Genomic DNA, 22,326 nt, shown 5'->3' on the forward strand with positions numbered 1-22,326 from the left:
TGTCATGACGCTGGTGACGGTGTTGTCTCTTCACCCTGCTCCACCTAGGGAACACAACACAATGATAACCTCACTTTAGTACACAATACAACACAACGATGATCTCACTTTAGTACACAATACAACGATGATCTCACTTTAGTACACAATACAACACAACGATGATCTCACTTTAGTACACAATACAATGATGATCTCACTTTAGTACACAATACAACACAATGATGATGATGTGTTGAACCACAACACCAACTGTACAGACTGCCGGTGTTGTGGCAGTCTGTACAGTTGGTGTTGTGGTTCTCCTGGTCTCTGGCGGTGTTTTCCCAACAAGTAAACAAAGTATTTGATTTCCAGAAAACATGTTTTTGAAGCTGTTTGCCTGAAATAGCTTTTAGGAAAAAATAATTCTCCTACTAGTATTCCCCTCTGTTTCAGTCCCTTTAGAGTGCACTGTTTCTGGTGTCTGTAGCTTTAATGCAAATGAGCTGCTGCCCATTGACCAATGAGCTGTCAGACTGAACCACAGCATGGAGGAGAAGGGATTGTTGCTGTTTGCGGACTCCTGGAGCTCTATATCTATATAAAATAATATAATAATAATATTATACATGGGTATTCATATAATATTAGTTACCTCTAATATTCATATAATATTAATAATATCAAGGCCAAAAGCTATGTGCACCTTTGATGATATTATGAATCATAAAGACTGCGTCTGACGTCTCCACAACAAGTAAAGACTAGTAGTGGGGGATATCTCGGCCATGGTTGAGAAGAATTGGGGGAAAGGAACTTTGGCCTGGACTCTCTGAAGTCCATGAACCGCGACATGGAGGAGAAAGGGATTGTCAGCCAAGCTCAAACACACACCTACACACACACACACGAATCTGACTGGGATAGGAGAGGTTAATTCACTTGAGGTGGCAAACAGGTTATGTTTTTAAACTGTTTATTCTCTTGACAGAAGGACTATCTAGACTAGGCTACTTATAAATATTTATAAATATTTTCACTTTTATTTAATTTATTTTTCCCAAAAATTATATTCGGGGCTGACTAAATAAAATCCGGGGCTTTAGCCCCGAATAAAACAGCATGGTGACGCCCCTGGGTTCTGGGTTCAGGATCTGTGTTTAGGATGTCTGGGTTTAGGTTCTGGGTTCAGGGCCTTATCAACCAGGTAAACACGCGTCCTGCCGTCCTCTGAGCTCCAGGAAACGCACCAAGTTCCAGGTGATTCATATTTAGCTCTGACCTCGTTCGCTCAATACATTCATTCATCCAAAATCTGACGGCAGCTGACCTCAGATCTGGTGAACTGGGCTTTTATTTTTCACTTCATACGTTTTGACCAATCCGGTTGCTGGAGGCAGAGTTATTTGCAGACAAACTAGACCAGCACATGAACATTTTATAATCTAAATACACAAACACATCCCTGTGTAATTAATTGAGGTGTATGTATCTTCTTCTGCTGGACAGTTTGGACAACAGTCCCACACCAAGCTACATTTTCCGTTTGAACCAACGTAGCCAGAGTACATTGATCTGAGACCGGGTTGAACATGTAGTAGCAGAGAATGGCCTGCGGGGGCAGAATGTTAAATACATGAATAGGCTTGAATTTAGTAGAAATATGGATGTTTTATATTTTTACAAAATGGATTATGTGAACATTGCTGAATAACATTCATCATGTATATTAAATGTATTGCAGGAGTTTAGCTTGACATTAACCAAGTTAAAGGACAATTAATGAACCGCACCAAACATGCAGAAGTCAAAGTAGGATTTTATTATACAGCATAAACAAAAACACTTGACAGAAGTTTAATACATACTTTTGTAAAGGAAAGCAGAGGAAAACATTTTCCCAAATTAATCATTTCAAAATGTTCCCACCATTCAGAAAGCAACTGAAGAGGTTTGAGTAAAAACAGTCCTCCCTGACCAGCTCTGTCCCTCACTCTAAACCCTGACTCTCAACCCTAACGCTGAACCCTCTGAGGGCAGGAAGACACTCCTTCAGAGTAAAAGTTCAAAACACGGAGAAGGAAGAAGAAGGGGAAGGAGTAGAGAGTAGTGAAGTAGTGAGGTTAGTGACAGACGTGAGGGAAAGGCGTGTGGAAGCACACGGGTACATGTGGGGTCAAGAAGATCACTCCCACTGGAGGTCATTGATCCATCAGCCTCAGACCGCTGAGCTCAGCAGGTCTTCTGGAGGACGAGGCTCAGATGAACTGAGGAGACGGGACCAGCAGGATGTCAGGATCAGGTGGGGTTCAGCTCAGGTGAGTCTGCCCCCGACCAAACAGGATCAGGTGGGGTTCAGCTCAGGTGTGTCTGCCCGGCCCAAACAAGGACTAGGTTCAATATTTAAAAGATGCAACATTATCTGAACCAAAGAGACGTCATTAAGCAGGAGGCAGGCTATAGGGCGCCTTGCTCAAGGCCGCATCACTGTATTCTGAGGACTTGAACCCGGCTCCATTGGTCTGAGAGTTGAACCCCCAACCCCTTACCCAGTCTACCATGTCCAGATAATGCAAAGTTAAGAGGAATCCTTGATAGAGTCCTGGTCGTCCCCAGGATTTGCCTTCCAGATGTATGGCTCGGTCAGTACTCCAGATTCCTGGTCTAGTTACAAACGTAATTTGTCTCTAACGTAAGGTAACAAACACAGGAGTAGTTGGGCTCTTATGTAAGGTCACAAACACAGGAGTAGTTGGGCTCTAATGTAAGGTCACAAACACAGGAGTAGTTGGGCTCTAATGTAAGGTCACAAACACAGGAGTAGTTGGGCTCTAATGTAAGGTCACAAACACAGGAGTAGTTGGGCTCTAATGTAAGGTCACAAACACCGGAGTAGTTGGGCTCTAATGTAAGGTCACAAACACAGGAGTAGTTGGGCTCTAAAGGTGTGTAATAAATTAGCAGCTGTATTTTGTGTGGTAACCAACAACAGTAGTATGCCTTAACTTGTACTGGACAAACTAATCCTGCGTTACATCAAGTTCACTCTGTTTACTTTATGCAAACTTACGAGGTTCCTTGTTGGTAGAGTGATGTCGTCGTCCAGAGTCTTGGCTCCTCCATCAGCTCTCCTCATCCTGTCCTGGTCTGGAACAAACATCACAAGTCTGGCCCCAACGTTTGGTAACAAACATGTAGTTTGTCTTATTTTTAAGCCCTTTATTTCCACTTTGTTAGGTTAATACAAACTTACAATCCTTGTCGGTGGAGTGATGCTCATACTCCAGATTCACGGCTCCCCTACCAGCTCGCCTCCGCTCCAGAAACACGTGGTAGTTTGTTAACACATGTCAAAGTAACAGCAGTATTTTGCCCTTTAAGTCAAACATGTTAAGTAAATACAAACTTACGATGAATCCTTGTTGGTTGATTCCTAGTCGTCCTACAGCGTCTCAGCTCCTCCACCAGCTCTCCTCAGACAGAGTCCTGGTCTGGAACAAACAGCAGAAGTCTTGCTTCAACGTGTGGTAAAACAGATGTAGTTGTCTGGTATATTAACAAACGCCGGTAGTTTGTGGTAGCAGTATTCTACAAGAAGTGGCAGTGAGCGTGATGATCACTTCAGAGTCAGGCTCAATCTACCCCACGACAGACTTCAGCTCCTCCACCAGCCTCCATCATGGCCTCCATCAGCTCCTCCACCAGGGAGGGCCTTCAGCACGGCTCCTCCATCAGCTCCTTCAGCCATGGATTCCTGGTCTGGTTACAAACACAGTTGGTCTCAGCAGTAAATCACCTGGGGACGCAACACACCCCACCTCCATCTGAGGTTCACTTGTAAAATGGAAGATGAATTTAAACATATTTAAACACTTAAATTAGACAACGTCTAAAGTTTGACGTGTTCAGCAATTCATCCACTACGGTCGTAGCAGCACTAGTAACAATAATGGCTCATATGACTCCTACATAACCCCGGTATGAATTAACTCAAATCACAGCTTGGCACAGATTTAAAGTCATAAGATGATCAAAACCAGACCTAAACTACCAAGGATTTTAGTGTTTCAGATGAACTTGGTGATGTTACCCTCTGGTCCGGTGCTGCAGGCCCCTGGTCTCCAGCCTCAGTCTCCGGTCCATCCTGGCACCACAAGCCTCCGGTCCCCATCCTCTCAGCCTCGCCTTTCAGCTACAGCAGCAGGGTTATATCAGCATTTGCCCAACAATAAACTTATTTGACTCATCCGAAACCGAGTTACACAATTAATTTAACTATTATTTTATAACTCAAGGCTAGAAAAGACTGGAGAGACCAGACATGAGCATGCCATTTTGGGAATGAAGACAGAGCAGTCCACAAGTTTAAAGGAGTGGTTCAGCCCATGCATTGAAACTGACCTGAGAAGACTCTACTCACACACCAGAGCACTGACCTGTTCTGGAGAACTTCGGACAGGAGGTGGAGGTCTGGCTCTGGGTGAGGAGGTGGAGGTCTGGCTCTGGGTGAGGACGCAGACACCTTGGGACAAACTACATGTTACCTTTTTAACCTTGTACAGTTCTAGAGTTTCTTCTACTGTAACATGTGGGAAAGACGGCCATTATTTTAGCTTTGATATTATCCAGTTGGTAACTCAGCACCAAAGTCGTTGTTTTAAGTCATTCTATTAGGTAGGGTTTAACTTCTGTGGCAATTAATGACACCAGATATTCAGAACGTACAAAAGCTGAAGTAACAAAGAACACTAAGCAGTATCGATATTAAATCAAATATACTCCGCCATATTCAGGTGCTGGGTTCCGTTGAAGAAATGCCAAATCGTCTTCCACCTTGAAATTATTTTCAGCCTTCACTGATGGTCAGAAATGGGCCGGCAAGTAGAACGCTGTTTTGTACGCAGCGAGAGTCCCACCAACGTGATTAAACGTATGGCGCAACCGTTGGAAGTGATCAACATATTTTACGATGTACGTGTCAGTATATATTTAATATCAAACTTAAGCTGTTTAAGATAAAAGGGGCAACAATTCCCAATGGAAACCGACTGAAAAATAGTTTCCATTGGCAACCGCTCAAGGTTACGCAAATAAAATCCAGAACGTTCCGCCAGATACCCTCAGGGGATTCACGTCCAACTAACTGCCAGGTGGGTTCTTATGGTTGTCAAGACTACAACATTCTATGCTAACCATTGAGGCTAAATCAATTGACCGCACTCAGAACCTTCCACGGCGGGAAGCACAAACCGTCCGACTGGAATCCGAACATTCCGGCTGGAACCAACCAAAAAAAAAAAACCACCAGCGCCTCACCTTGAGCTGAACGGAGGAAGATCATGAAGTCCATCGATGGTCTTCATTAAAACACAGCCAACAGACTTTCCTTGATGTGATCTGTTTGTTGCTGTTGGTCATTACTACTATTCAGTGTACCTTTACATTATTATGCACCTAGTGTGTACAAGTTATATCACTCAAAACCGTACGAAGAACTACCCACAACAACTTTAAACATCAAATCCTTGCCTAAAAACAATGGAATTATTCAATACAAAACCGTGTCTACATTTTACAATAAACAATTATCTAGATTATTCAGGGTACAAACCATACAGAGTAAATCTAAACGTTGAGCTCACAGAGAGCCGACCATAGCCCTGCAACGTCACCCTGACCGCCTCATCACCAACAGCAAATCATGCCAGCCAGCCAACACATGTACAGGTCCAGTGGGAAGTGGGCATTTGAGCGAAAGGACTGCCCATAATAAAATGAAGCCCAATTCCTGGACTATCCAACCATCTTCATGGTTTAAAGATTTACAGATTGACATGCGATTGTGTTTGAATCACCTTTGTCTGCTCCCTCGTTACTTATAAAACTCTACATCTCCATCCTACTCATGAGGGTGTGGTCTGAGTGAGCAGAGATGCATGCTGGGATACAGTGCTGTCTGAAGTCTTCAGTTCTATGGACATGCCCCTCAGGAGAAACCAAGTGTTTGAGAATCTGTCATGACATCAGTTACATGAGCTGGAATATCCTTCAAGATGGCGCCAGGATTCTCAGAGGAGAAAGGCCAAGAGGAAGATGTGAGGGTTCTTCCTCTCAGCCAGTGAAACACAACAACGGTCTTCAGAGTACCATGGAACACTTTGAAACGTTCTCTTCTATACACGTGAAGCCCCAGTGAAGGTTTCCTTACCTCCTCAGCTGAAGAGTACAACTTCAGCTTGAAGAGTGCACTACTTGGAGTTCCCAGATTGATTCTGATTTAAGGGAACCAATCGTTCAGCTAGTCCTGTACGAAACAAATACAGTTCTGCCTGAGAAGACGTTCAACTGAGAGCCAGACCAGATCCACAGGGGTCTCCATCAATCCAGCCAGGTAGGAAGAGCCGCCTCACTACAGGTCTGAAGGTCATCTTGAATATCCATTGAGGTCCCTTTCCAACTTCAGACTGTCCTTGTGGAATGCCTTTAGGTGTCCATCCTCCATTGATCCTGATTGGTGTAGTCCTAGTTTGAAGTCACTGATCTGAACACGCCGCTCACATCCTTTTACACTTGATTTGAATCCTCACCTTCCTGCCCAGTGTGTTGGATATCGCTTCGGAGCGTCGCTCCGGGCTCTTCATGTCTAATGGAGGCCTCAAGCAAACGTGTGGCCGTCCATCAGGTATGATTTAGTTGACCATTCCAATATCCCAAGCCAACCACAGACCCCCGTATGAACATTATCACTCTCAAAGCAAGCAGGAGACACACAAGTAGAACCCAGGACACACACATAGAACCGGATGCCAGGTGTGGGGACACACACACACACCACACCACACCAGGACACACACATAGAACCGGATGCCAGGTGTGGGGACACACACACACACCACACCACACACCACACACCACACACCACACACACACACCACTGAGCCATAAAAGGCCAAACACTCATGCACGGTAAAAACCTCATGCAGAATAACATTCCATCATCCACCCCAGCTCTCCTGCCAGTACACCCAGAACAGATCAATCAATGTCTCCAGAGACGTAAATTATGTACAACATTCTTCAGTGGCGTCCCACATTGGTGATGGATTATGCTTGGTGTCTCCAAAATGTGTCCCAGGTTGATTCAACGTCTCTGAAGTCATGTCTTTGTAGTCCAGTGGTTTCCTGAATGAGGGGCCTTCACAGATGCAAGCGGTGCAGCTTCAGTCAGCCTGAGGACAGGAAGGAGGTCATCTGTTCAGAAGACCACCCAGTGGAGGGGGGTGGCTCTTGAGGAGCAGGATCCATCTTGGAATGGCCCGAATAAGACCTTCTTGGAAATGAAACTGTTCCTGAGGAGTCACGATCCCTGGAGGGGACTGTTGAATGTGTTCCATGGTTCTGTGTCAGACTGAAGTTGTGTTTTAGTCGTTGAGATGAGGAGCCCCCTCATCGCCCCCGGTGTTTCTCCTTCTGAATCCCTGTCTCCATCTTAAAGAACTTTCTAGTCCATGTAACTGACGTCACAACGGCTTCTCAAACACTCGGTCTCCCCTGAGGGGGCGTGTCTACAGACCTGTAGACTTCAGACAGCTCTGTATCCAGTGGCGTATCCAGGACATTTTTACTGGGGTGGCCAAGATGGGACACAAAGCTAGTGTGGGGTGGCCATGGCATAGCGAAGTTTAATACATATGCGTACGCAGCCAACTGCGGTTCGAATCCCGGCCCTTTGCTGCATGTCACATCCCCTCTCTCTCCCATGATTCCTGTCTCATAACTGTCAAATAAAGGTGTCTATGCTGGTAAAAAAACTTTTTTTTTTTTAAAGTCATTTTTTAAATTCCATTTCCACCTATCAGTCCAAAAAGTATATCTGGTTATTTTAGCATGTATATTTTTAATCAGTAATTATGTTCAGAATAGGGTACACATTTTCTAAGAGCCATTTCCTTGTAGTGGATTAAAGTCCTCATCTCTTCACAAGGTAAATTAGAGTAGAAAAATTCAACTGCTCTTAACTCATCCTATATAATAACATTAATCAGTCATCAGCTCATCATCTGTGTCACCTGTATTGTTACCTGTGTTTGCTTTACTAATTGAGGCGCCATCTTGTGGTTACATAAAACACAGCAATCCAGGCAACAGAACAAACCAAAATGCTTTAAGATAGACCTTATTAAAAAGTGTATCTGTAAGCAAAGGATAAATTAAGCTTGTAAGGAAAAAAACATAAATATTTGTTGTTCTTTACATGCTTAGTTTGTTATTATTTAGCTTAGATATAATTTGTTGGAGATACTGGAATTAGATTTTTTTGGTTTGTTCTTTGCTTTGGTGTGTTTTTATTTAACCACAAGATGGCACCTAAATTAGTAAAGCAAACATAGGTGACAATACAGGTGACACAGATGATGGCCTGATGAATAATGTTATTTTATAGGATGCCTTGTGATGTATGAAAATGTGCAAAAACGGTATTCATGGTATTCGGCCCTGATGAAGGTATAAATTGAAACGTTGGCTTTGATTCAGCATAAATTATGAAGTTTATTTAAATCAAACAGTTAAGCCTTAGAATCAAATTAACTTGATAAATATACATAAACAATTGTAACATAAACCAAAAAAAGTATATACTATAAAGTAATGTTATGTAAACCTTCAAACTCTCATGAACAATAGAGGATTCTAATAATAGTAACAAAGTGCAATAGAGGTAGCTCGTTCTTGCTTTTGCTCATTCTCCTGCTACAAAATGCTTTCACATAGGCCATAAGACCACAAGACAAGACTTAAAGTCCAATGCAATGCCACCAGACCAAATATAACTTAAGGTTTAAGGTGCTTCTTCATAATGTAACTTGTAAAATTGTACATAAACAGTTGTAACATAAACCAAACAAACTACAAAAAAACAAGACCATTAGACAAACTGTGTTCATCCATCTTACATCAGATGAATTCTCCTGTTTTGGTGATTGGTAGCAAAAAGTTTAATAAACTTGTCCATGTCAAGTGACTGTGCTCTTCTAGCCTCAATGCTGAGAACACCCAGGTTGCTCAGTCTGTCATCTGTCATCGTTGTGCGCAAATGGGTCTTGATGAGTTGAAGAGCTGAGAAGCTGCGCTCACATGCTGCACTGCTTACCGGGAGGGCTATGGCTATCTTGCACAGACGAAAAAGCTCATGAAAAACATCCTTATGAGGTTCAAGGAACACTGCAAGTTCAACAATACCGGACAAGTTCGCCATTCCACTTTGCTGTTTCCTTTGCAAAAGCCTCCTTGTCTGGTGGAGTTCATGACAGATCTTCAGTCACTTTCATAAATTTCTCCCAGGCGAAAGACTGCTTCCTCTTGAAGGAAACATGTGCTTTTGGGGTCCAAAGCTTGTATTCCTCTCATTATTTCACAATTGCCTTTGGAGAAGCGCCTGTCTAACTCTCCAAGTATGGTGTCCACAATGGGGTAGAAGATTGTCCTCCTAAAGGAATCCTTGTTACCATCATTACATTTGCGCTGACCCAATGTAGAGGTTATGACAGACCCACCAAGTCTGGAATTAACTTTTTGAGACCTCTTTTTCTCTGCATTTTCAATGGCTATATTGCACTTTGTGGCAGTGTCAACAATACTTTTCCACAGATTGTCAACAAATGTTTCCCTTCTGTACTCCTGAAATGAGTCTTTGAGTGCACTTACTAAATCCACTGCCATGGCAAGGTCAAGTGAAGGAGATTGGAGGGTGTCAGACAGCACCTTTGCGTCCCCAAGGAGCGTTCGAAAGGTTGCAAGAAGACAGACAAAACTTATGTCTAGCTGAGTCAGCAAACCTCGAGCATCTACAGATCTTTCCCCACTATTTTCTGTAGCAATGTCATGCAGAACTAGAAGTACAGCAGGTAATCGGTCCATTAGATTCCTGCAGGCCAAGTATCTACATGCCCATCTGGTGTCACTGAGCTTCTGCAACTACCTTGGCTGACCTTCATACATTTCCTTTTGCACATCCAGCCACTTCTGGTGAACATAGGACCCAGAAATATAGACATAAAGCTTCTGCAGTAGTGCAATAAAGCAATCAGCCTCTGGGACTGCCTTCACAGTATCAATGAGTCTTTATTCTGGCTGCCACTCCAGAGTGTTTCCCACTCATTACTGATGCTCCGTCATAACCTTGTCCAACAAGATTGGATCTGTACTCAAGTCCATATCTTTCCAAACAGTAGATGATTTTGTCCTTGAGTCCTTCTGCATCTAATCGTGTGGCTTGTTGAAAGTCAAGAAAACTTTCGTGCACTGCCCCATTGTAGTAGTACCTAAGTACCAGTGAGAGCTGCTCCTTCTTTTTCAGGTCTTTGGTTTCATCAGCAATCACAGAGAACACTTCACTTTCCTTCACTTCCTGAATGATCTCCTCACGGACCATATTTGCCAAGCATTGTAGGATTTCATTTTGTATTACACTGCTTGTGTACTTGGCATTCTGCTTTCCCTTCATTTTTTTCTGTACCACTGGGTCATGCTTTGCAATCATTTCCAAAATTTCTAAAAAGTTTCCTCTGTTATCTGCCCCTCCTGTCTCACGGTGACCTCGTTGTGCAATGTTTTGTGTTGCCGTCAAAAGAAGTACTTCAGCCACTGTTTTAATATATTTTCGATTCTCTTGGACTTTCTTGTTGTATGCTTCATTAAGGGCATCACGTATGGAAGAATCTGTCAGTATTGCCTTCTTGTGCTCACCCCATGCAAAAATAGCATTGACATGACCCTCTGACTTTTCATGTACTTTAAAGCCACCATCTTTGTACATTGCCTTTTTCCAATGAGAGAATCCCAGTTGTGATGTGAATACAGATGCCGGGGTTTTTGGCAAAGAGAAGTGTCGACATGCAAAACAGTAGGCAGAGTTTTGGCTTTGGGAGTACTCAAGCCATGGGTGTTGTTTATACCACTCACTGTTGAAGGACCTCTTCCTGTTGCCTTGCATGGTTCGTGGAAATACCTTAAGTTGAGGCTGTGTAGGACCTGCTGCTCTGGACTGTGAAACGTCTGTAAATTATAAATAATCGTGATCAGTCCTTACTTCAGTTTTTATGAAGTTTCATTCAAAATGATTAGTTACAGAGTGAATTTGTGTTCAGTATTACAACTTCCACGTTATTTAAATGGAAGGCACTCAATGTTGTGTAAACTGAAAGATAAAATGTCACAACATACCGTGAGGTCCAGGTGGGGCAGCATGTACTTGTGCAACATGAGGAGCCTCTCTTTCATCGGCATCACCATCACCTACTGACATGCCCTCTGAATCACTTTGCTCACTAGATGAAGTACCTGAAGTAGTAAAAACAATAACCATTACACCCATAGACTGTATGTTGACTGATTAGTGTCACACATTTTCCTGTTTTTTCATAATGTTTTGTATTGAGATTTAAAGAATAGATTGTCTATGTTTAAGTGTGGGGTTTGCTGTGTACTAGCAAATGAATAGCAGACACTTTGGGCAAAGTTGGACCATCCTTTTTAAATTAATTCAAGTATGAGAGTACACAACAACTTCAGGTAACTGTTCATGACTGACATATCTGGACATAACAGAACTTGACATACCATGCTTAGCAGGTGGAGCTCCAGACACTGCTGGATCCTCCTCTGGTTGTGGCTGGTCAGCTGTGGGAATACACAGATATCTGAGAAATCTGAGACATCAATAGGCTGGAGGTTCTGCCACACACACACACACACTATGCACATTTTATTACTGTTCTTCTGTCTTTTACAACAGTTTTAACTATTGTTCTTGTGTAGTGATGTTTCAAACTGTTGTAATTGTATAAGTGGAGTGACAAACAACTTGAATGTGAGCCTACATGGTACATTCAAACTATCCAAGCATGACTTACCATCCTGTGCAGGGGGGGGCTGACTGCTCTTCATCACTACTGCTGTACCTATGCTGCTGACTTGAGTGGGCCATTTCACTGCTGCTTGTAGAAGCTGTGGCTGGCTCTGACTCTTTTCTTTTTTTTAAGAAGAAGCTCTTAATGTCTCCGCTTCTCTTCATATTTTCTTAATATCCCTGGGGGAAATGTAATTCAATCACGCAGCATCATTGTCAAATTGGGTTAGAATCAGTGTGCAAAATACAGGTGATCGTGGGGCTCTGGAACCCCTTAAATAACAGCTTTGACTCCATTAAAATGTCAAAAAGAAAGGGGGTGTCAACAATATGCCTAATATGTCTATTTATAGGATCTACAAAGGTTTATTTTTACATAACTACCACTCTTACAACTGACTTTTAATAACACAATTAACACATATTGCATCTCAAGCATTTGAATGCAACAAATAAATAAGTCACAGCTTGTTCTTGTGTTATAGCTACTTGAATCTAGACTGTCACACTATATTTCACACACTGGTTGGCCAAAAAATATAACATTAGCTCTATTGAACACACACATCTGCAAAAAACACCATCAGTTCATCAGACATCAACTTCAGTCCAGATAACATCTTTTCATATTTCATGGCGGTATCCAAAACGCTAACGTTACATGCTTAACTTGGTTTGCAGGCTGCTAAGCTAGCTAGTGCAGTGTAGTTCGTCTTTTAGCTGCTACTTAGTGCTGGATAAAGTTTTCCTACACATTCAGAGGGAACTACGATATAACTAAACATTAAATTACCATACCTCTCAACGACAGATTTCAGCGTCTTTATATTGTTCACGTTGTCACTGTGACCGTCGTCCTCCTGTTTCACGGACCAGCAGCAGGTGCAGCGCGCTCATCTCATGGGTCACGTGACCTGCATGGCCAAACGTCCGCCGAGCAGGAATCAGCTCTCACACCCTCAGTACGACCATTACTGTGTTAGTTAAAAATGTAAAACTGACCCTAAATCAGTTGATCAGCTGTCATCATTGATTGACAGCATTTCTCTTATTTCCTTGTGTTGATGAACTTGACCAAGTACCTATCAGAACTCTGCATAGAAACCAATGCACAGCCACCATTGAATGTTGTACGTCCTGGCACTTGTACAAGGTACTTAATTGTGTAGCATCTACAGTAGCTGCTATCGCTGCTTTACACGGAGAATGGGTTAGCCTAGCGATTGTAATACTTGCACTTGGTTCTATGAACATCTTTACTGTACCGACAGCGATATATTGTTTCACTTCTTATGACAAATGCACTTATTGTAAGTTGCTTTGGATAAAAGCGTCTGCTAAATGCCGTAAATTTAAATGTAATGTAAATGTATCAGATCTGGGGTGGCCAATGAGCTTTCAGGGGTGGCCCCGGCCACCCCAGGCCACCCCCCAGAATCGCCACTGCACCTCTGCTCACTCAGACCACACCCTCATCAGTAAAGCAACACTCATGTGATGAAGATGCAGAGCTCAGGAGAGTAGCTGGAAAGAAGACTGAAGACATCAGAACCCAACCCATTACTCCAGCTTACAACAATAACTTAGTACCTGTAACCATTTTAACAAACCATTACAACCAACATAAACCAAACGCCTAAGTAACCCATGAACCCATAAAACATCCCTAATACTCAGATCAACCTTCAGCTAACGGGTTAACTCACCAGGAAGCTAAAATACATCAATGTGCCCAAGAGTTATGAGAAACTAATGACTTACATGTCGCAGTTCATCTTCATGGTTAAGTTTGGATACTCACAGAACTTCAGTTAAATATCCATGATAGACCTTTGTCATTAGTCAAGAGTGATTTGCTTGTTACTTTGACAAGTTTGAATGTATAGTCTCTAAAATGTTACTTTCAGGTAGAATCATTATTTAAATTTCAAATGAGAGTTAAACCACCACAATCCCCGATTTCCTTCACACATTGTCAGTGATTTATATTCAACATACAAGTCAACGCAGTTGTGCTTCGCTACACATTTCTACTCACATCAGGTCCAGATGAGATGCTCCTCTTTACTTCAAAAAGTGTTTAACCTGTGAAACAGGAAGAGATGACAAATAAGTCACAACAAAGCTCAACAGAAAATTACACACACATTCTGGTTTCTGGGAACACAACAACATACCTCTTTTTGGGAGACGCTACACTGCCAAACAGTGGAGGACACCAACGTACTGTCCGGTTCCCTTTTAAGTGAAACGCACCAGATGCAACCAATTAACAAATTAAGAAAAACACTTGCTGTGCGAGCTGCGGCAGGTGAGCTAATTAGTAAAACTTAACGCAGGTTCGGCGCCCTCTGGTCACCTTGGTAACAGTGAGAGTCTATTTCAGCTCTGTGTTTGATCTTAAATGACCTCCCTCATTTTAATTAAAGGCATGAGTCTGAAATGACTGATTTAGATTCATACTTCAAAACAAAGAAAGTCTTCATTCAATTCACCTTGCTGTGTGCGTGACACTTACACTGATGGTATCAGATTGCAAGCTGATAATTGGTCAGAATGAAAACAAGTGACATTGTTTTTCCAGCTGGTAGAGCAAAGAAGAAGGCTAAGTTCAGAAGCCGTGGAAGACGTCAGAGAGCAACAATGGTCACCGTCTCTGAACCGGACCCTGGACTCTCTGAGGAACCTGAGGACACGTCTTTGGACCGGGAGGAGACCAGGAAGAGAAGATTTGGTAGGTGCCCTTTATAGAGTATTTAAAAGAAATAATAACTTTTTTTGCCAAAGTGACCGTGTGTGTGTGTGTGTGTGTGTGTGTGTGTGTGTGTGTGTGTGTGTGTTACTACTGTTTGATGTCAAGTTAGTGAAAAGGAAGTCACGTGTGAGCTTGCGTCCCTGTGTGTGTAGTGAGCGGATGTGGACAGCAGAGGGCGATGTTTCCACACGAGAACATCTGCTCTCTGCAAGCTCTGCGAGATACCGTCTCCATAGCAACCGTAACTTGGCAGCATCCTGAACGGCCCTTTGAGGAGTGAGAAGGAAGCCTTCATCAAAGAGACCAGAGAGACTCATTCACTGGTTAAACTGGAGTCATCGCCAACCACCACACATGTCACATGGGGCTCCAGGTGGGAGGTCAGAGGTCAGAACTTGTCCTTCCTGTTTCTGTGGATCAGCTCTGAGACGTCCTCCTTACACACCTTCTCCCAGCCGTCCGCCTTCATGTGGTACACTACACACACACACACACACACACACACACACACACACACACACACACACACACACACACACACACACACACACACACACACACACACACGGGCGGGATCTGAAGACCGCACACACATGCATATAAATGAATATATATATATATATATATATATATATATATATACACATATAAACGTATGTATAGAGAGAGAGACACACACACATTTATCCACGCATCCAGACCCATCCATACACATCCTCTCATAAATAGTAAATCTTGCGCATGAATACAAAATATAGGAATAAAAATGAGCACACTGCAATCTGAGGAATTCATGGGTGAAAAATACAGGAACCCCTTTAATGTAACAATTTACAAATATATATATATATATAAAATCATGGTAAAATCATGCAAGAAGTATTAAAAACACAAAGGGAAAAATAAGTGCTCATTCACACATTCAAAAACCATTCACACATTCATACCATCCTTTCACATAAAAGAAGCCTCCATTGTAATAAATGGAGTGAAAGAGGTGGAAGGCCTCAGTAAAATAATGAAGCAAAGGAAGCACACAGTAAAGATAAAAACATGCAACATATTAAAACACACAGTGGACCCGACGCCATGCAGGGAACCCCCAAGGAGGAGTCCCAGGACCCCCCAGCGCCCCCAGCAGCGTCCCAGCGCGGCCCCTACTCCCTGATGTTCAGGCCCAAGGGGGGAAGGGTCCTAAGCTTGGCTATCCACCTATGCTCCGCCGCCTTCCTCTGTCTGTCCCACCAGCACGCCTTCATCTCCAGCCCGGTGATGAATAGTGAGGTGATGGGGTGTGTTTGGAAGTGTTGGACCGTTTGAGTGTTGAGTGTGCCTATGTGTATAGTATATAAGTGCTGTTTAAGTCGGGTGAGTATCCTGGGCTTTGTTTCGCCGACATATATGATGTGGCATTCGGAGCATGTGATGGCGTAGATGATGTTTTTGTCCTGCATGGTGAGTTTTTGCGGAACAGGGCTGGAGGTGGAGGCGTGCTGGTTCCTGAAGACCGCCAGCTGCTGAAAGTGGCTTTGATGTGGAGAGGGGGGGCTTCTAATATCTGTGGAGAAGCGGCCCGCACCAGGACATCCTGGAGGTCCCAGGACTTTCCTGTAAGCTGATATTATTTTATGATTCTGGAGTGTGGGATTGTTGTGTTGTGCGCGTGTGAATGCGTGTTTCAGTTTGGAGTGTGTGTAATGTTTGGTGTCAATGTGCTGATGAGGGGTATGATGTGTGTGTGGCTGCCCCCCCCCCGATCGTCTCCGCTCCTGATGTCAGGGGTCCCCTCAGGGAACCTGTTGGGGAAGACCACCTGACTCAGGGATCCAGGCCCTCCTAGTGGGGGCCCCCCTCAGCCGGCCTGTGGACGGGGGCCCCTCAAGTGTGGGAGGGGAGCCGGTTAAGGTGAGGCGTAGAGGAGGGAAGCTGGTTAGGGTTAGGGAGGTGGTGGGGGTCCGCAGTGGAGGCCCCAGGCGGGTTAAGGTGAGACGGAGTGGGTGACGAGGGGTTAAGGTGAGACGGAGTGGGTGACGAGGGGTTAAGGTGAGACGGAGTGGGTGACGAGGGGTTCTCAGCGTTCCTCTGGAAGGTGGAGGTTGTTGTTCATCCAGCTGATGGTGTTATCCTTGATCTGAGACAGTACAGTGTCATTAGGAGCCGCTGGCTTTATGAAAGCTGTTCAGTAGGCGACCTTCTTTGCCATCCCTAGTGGAGGGGCCCCTTTGAAGAGGGCTTCCTCCAACATCTCTGTATGGTGGATGGCACCATACAGGAGACAAGGAGGCAAAAAGAACAAAACACAACAGAAGAGAGATGTAAAGTAGACTATAATTAGGTTAAACTGTAACTTGCATTGAAAACAGATACTGTCAATTAATAAACAAAAATGGGGTCATAGGCTGTATAGGTTAAATCCTAAAATAAGATAAAATAAACAAAAATACACTACAACAGAGCCTATAGATAATAAATAAATACAGATACATGATCAAATGGAGACTCCTTGAGTGTGTGGTGGAGAGGTGGGACGCTGCTGGTCCGACCGGTAGGTTGGTGGAGGGTCTCTTAGAATGTCTTTAGCTGGTGTGTAGAGAGAGGGGGGCTGGAGCTGGACCGGGGGGGGAGTCGGCCGTAGCAAGGGTCAGGTCTCTCAGGTCACTCTTTCCTTTGCTGTGACCCTTAGGTGTTGGAGTGTTCCCCGCTCTGGGAGGGTTGAAGCTGGGGCCGCCAGGGAAGGCCGGAGCAGCTTGCTGCCGCTCCAGGAGCCTCGATGGAGAGGGGTCATTTAGCTGGAGGGTGTCTCTCTCTCTCTTTGTGTGTTTGTAGTCTTCAGTGTTTACACACTTAAATGCTGAACACGCAGATGTTGGGGTACTCACCAACCGGTCGAAGCAACCGGGAGAAGCGGGATCAGGGTAGAGGGCCAGACAAACTCTTGTCACACCAAAAACCAGGTTGAATAAAGGTAAGCTAACTGATACTTCAAGAGCAGTTAGAAAAAGCATTTAATAGGGTTAAAACAATAGGCAAAAAGGCCCAAGCCATGCAGGCGAAAATAAAAATAAGCTAAAAACAAATTGGATAGCAGCTCCGTCTGTTTGATTAACCAATGGGTAAACTCCAAATCGCTCTCCAGGGTATGAGCCAATCGGGAGAGGAGGATGGGCAGGAGGAATGGAAAGTTACCAGGAGTGGGAGTGGCTCAACAGGTAACCAATCAAAACCAGAAATCATGGGGACGGGCGGAGGGGATGCATTTATAATGAAGCATAAAGTCATAGGTTATAGCTAGGCCCTGGCAAGGTTAGGCTAGAGGAGGTGCTCAAACCTATATACCAACTAGTGGCACAAGAGGAGAGAGAATGGCACGGGCACAAGCAGGTATAATACAAAATTAACTTTAGCTAAAATAAATGCAAAAAAACAAAATAAATGTATAAGAGCGGTGGGGGGCCGAGGTGGTTAACAGGGAGTGTAGAGTGGTGATGGAGGATGAAGTCAGTCGCCTGCCATAGCCTGGTGGGCCCGCCTGAAGGCTCTGTCATAAGCATCATTGTTGAAAGGCCCTAAACCAGTGCTGAGATCCAGCAGTATCCCAGCATAGTGTTCTTCCTCACAAAATATGTAACCAGCCCAGAACCGTGAATGTCGAATCATGGATCAAATGTCCGAAAAGGACCGAACGGGATCTTTTCCAGCAGGGAACAGAAGCTGCTTGTGGAGGTCTATGAGAAGTACAAGCATATAATAGCTCAAAAAGGGACCACCGTGACCATTCATAAATACAGGGAGGATATCTTGCAAAAAATCGCCGATCGGTTGACTGCATATTTTAATTGAATATTGACCATGGATGCATAAATAGGGAGCTAGTCTCGAGGTACCAGGTTGGACTTGCATCCGGTCGTCTGGGGTTCAATCCCCACGCAATTAGTAGTTTAGGAAGGATTACTGGAGAAATCAAAGAACTTTTCATGCCATTTTTTTTCCATTTCTTTGAGTATTCTAAATTGACTGACCCAGTGCTTGATTTGTAAAATGGGAGGTCCCGGACTGCAGAGGGGGGATGGATCCGGTGACTTAGTACGTGGGTTAGATGTAATGGAGCAAAAACAAATACACTGCCTATGGACGATTGTGTTGTGCCGATGGATGATGTCATCTTCCGTCGTGATGGCTGACTGGCATCAGGATGGAGGGCCACCATCATGATGGCACGCCCTCTGTCAGACACAAACTAAACCTAGTCTCTTATATAGTTAACCTAAATACTTTGTAGGGAATGCTCAGTAAATTTAATTGAGAATATAACTGATGCATATGCATGCTATTTTATATACGGCAGCCTTTGCCAGAGACGTGACGTAGTCTTCCGTGATCTAAACGCATTTCTCGAGGCGGATTACACAGTGCCATGTCGCCCAACTATGACTTTGCGGCTGGAGAAAATGTACAGCGAAGCAGCAGCCTCCCTCCGTGAGATCCTGTCCTTAGCGGAGAAAGTCGCCATCACCACGGATGCTTGGAAAGCGTTGATTACGGAGTTGTGCGTGACCGTGACTTTTTTACCAACTTGGTTGTGCAGAGTGTGACCCTGCTTCCTGCCGACCCGCTCAATAAAGAGACGCACACTGCGGGAAACATGAATTTTCGTTTCTAAATAAAAACAAAAATATCTGTTTTAGTGTGTGTATGTTCAATTAAATGGTTTTATATCTTAAACAAATTCCGTTGCAAAGAGGAGGCGCGCAGGATTAATATCATAATTAAAAAGAGTTAGTCAGCCAACGCTGACATTGTAAATTGACATGAGCTATTGTAAACGTTCACAATCCTGCTCTGGGATATATAATTTATCATAATTTCTATTAACTTGTGCGTGGCGCACACACATGTGGTCGTGCATGGTAACCGTTTTTTCCTCTCTGCTTGCTCATCAGGTGCAGCGAATTTGTGAAAGTGTCGGGCGTGGTTTGTTGGCCCGCAGCTTTTCAGTCCGTCAACAGATCTCTGACACTTTCAAATGACGTTAAATCTTAATAAACAACATGAAATTCTTGGGATTTGTTCTGTAAATGATTTTTTTTCTTTATTTATGAGAGGTACCGGATCTGCCCAAATAAGTACTGGAACACAGGGAGGGCAAACTTAAGAGGTGCCGATCTTGTACTGGAAGGATCCGGCTCAAATTAACCACTGGACTGACCATAGTATTTATCTCAACAGAGGTGGTCTTGGCAGCCTGCCGAGAAACTCACATGAATAGAATTTATGTGGCTGACAATTTCCCATGCAGCAGTGTCTTTGTCATTGTGACAAAGTCTTCACAATCAGTAACATTAATATTAACATTACTATGGGTTTTTGCAAGTTATATTTTGGTCCTAGGGATATTGTAAGACATATTTATTATTTAAAAAGTCAATTGCTAGGCCTTATTCATCTGATATAAAAGGTAATTACAAAAGTAAGTCAACACCAAGAATTCAACGACATACTCAGGACTTGAACTCGAAACACCCGCTCTACAGGGCAAATGCTAGACCACTCACTGTTAAGTACCCCCCCCTCTACGGACGCCTCTCGGCGGACGCCCAACACCAGACGGATGGTCTCGATGGAAGTCCCGGACGAGCGAGGCATCCAGGATACTACTCCGGGGAACCCAGGAGCGCTCCTCAGGACCGTAACCTTCCCAGTCAACGAGGTACTGGTGACCCCGGCCGCGGCGTCGTACCTCAAGGAGGCGACGGACTGTCCACGCCGGGTGGTTGTCGATGACCCTGGGTGGAGGTGGGGGCGGAGCGGGGGGAGACAACGGGCTGGTGGAGACGGGCTTGACCTGGGAGACGTGGAAGGTTGGATGGAGACGTGGAGGGATGGGGGAAGTCGGAGACGAAGGGCACAGGGGTTAATAACCGTCTCAATCTCAAAAGGTCCAATGAAACGGGGGGAGATCTTTGGCGAAGTACCCTTCAAGGGAAGGTCCTTAGCCCGAAGCCACACCCTCTGTCAGGGAGCGTACTGGGGGGCGGGTAGCCGGCGCCTATTGGCCTGCAGTTGGGAGCGGGAGGATGCACGGAGCAACGCAGCGCGTGTGCGCTTCCAAGTGCGCCGGCACCTGCGCATGTGGGCCTGAACTGACGGGACTGAGATCTCCTCCTCCAACTCGGGGAACAGGGGTGGTTGGTAGGCCATGAACGGAGATAAGCTGGAGGAGGCGTTGACCAGCGTGTTGTGGGCATACTCGACCCAGGGAAGCTGAGAGCTCCAGGAGGAGGGACTGGCGTGGGAGATACACACTGCCTCTACAAGTGCTGCCTCCATCTCCTGATTGACCCACTCCGATTGTCCATTGGACTGGGGGTGGAACCCGGAGGAGAGGCTGGGTGTGGCCCCTAGGGCCGTGCAGAATGCGCGCCACACCTGCGAGGTGAACTGAGGGCCCCTGTCAGAGACGATGTCCGCAGGGATGCCATGAAGGCGGAACACGTGCCTGACCATGAGGTCCGCGGTCTCCCCTGAGGACGGGAGCTTGGGAAGCGCGATGAAGTGTGCGGCCTTGGAGAAACGGTCGATCACGGTGAGGATGGTGGTGTTACCCTCGGACGTGGGCAGACCGTCGACGAAGTCCAGGGCGATGTGAGAGCAAGGTCGGCTAGGAATGGGGAGGGGCGGAAGCAGACCGGAACCGGGGTCTGGCTGCTGCTTCTGTGCCAGGCGTATCACGGCCTCAATCTCCCAGGTAAGTGTGGCGATCAGACAAGCGGGAGGCAGGATGTTATCGGGCTCAGTACAAGGGTCCTCAGGGGAGTGCAGACGGGACAGGGCATCCGGCTTACCGTTCTGGGAACCGGGTCGGTAGGTGAGGGAGAAATTAAATCTACCAAAGAATAAGGCCCACCTGGCCTGTCGAGAATTCAATCTCTTAGCTGACTGAATGTAAGCCAGGTTACGGTGGTCGGTCCAGACTATAAAAGGATGGTCCGCGCCCTCCAGCCATTGTCGCCACTCCTCCAAGGCGAGCTTGACGGCCAAGAGCTCGCGGTTGCCGACGTCGTAGTTCCTCTCCGGTGGGGACAGCTGGCGGGAGAAGAAGGCACAGGGGTGGAGCTTGTGGTCGGAGGGAGAACGCTGAGAGCGGACCGCGCCCACTCCGGTGTCAGAAGCGTAAAAATTGGCGAATCCCAAGAACTGCTGCAATCTCTTGCGGGTTGAGGGGGAGGGCCACTCGGCCACCGCAGAGACCTTGGAGGGATCCATCCTTATATTACATTACAGATTTAACATTACATTTTGTCTTTAAGAAGGTCGTCTCATATCTAGCTGGGGTGAGTGTTGAAAGTAAGAATTATAGTGTTTGGCATTTCAATTGGTTGTACTAACTTTAACCCTAGTACCTGCAGTGTTGGTTTTTGCTGTGTTGTTGTTGATAGTAAGGTCGTTGAGTGTAGTTTCTGTCACAAGGTGTGAACAATAGGCTTGATTGACTGGGCAGAGCTAATTGCATTTCAATTGGTTGTACTAACTTTAACCCTAGTACCTGCAGTGTTGGTTTTTGCTGTGTTGTTGTTGATAGTAAGGTCGTTGAGTGTAGTTTCGGTCACAAGGTGTGAACAATAGGCTTGATTGACTGGGCGGAGCTAAGGCTGCCTGAGCTACCATGTGCATTTAAAGGCTA

At 45.0% G+C, this 22,326-nt stretch overlaps 1 protein-coding gene across 1 annotated transcript in view; it reads left to right on the top strand.

The window, feature by feature from the left end:
• Positions 1–22,326, top strand: part of LOC307080745 (uncharacterized protein) — a gene marked incomplete at its 3' end in the record, with an annotated part of 111,726 nt that overhangs the window by 43,984 nt on the left and 45,416 nt on the right. The gene's annotated exons all lie outside the window — the stretch shown is intronic.

This window comes from Pollachius pollachius, assembly GCF_949987615.1.
Source record: "Pollachius pollachius genome assembly, chromosome: 9".
Taxonomy (NCBI): domain Eukaryota; kingdom Metazoa; phylum Chordata; class Actinopteri; order Gadiformes; family Gadidae; genus Pollachius; species Pollachius pollachius.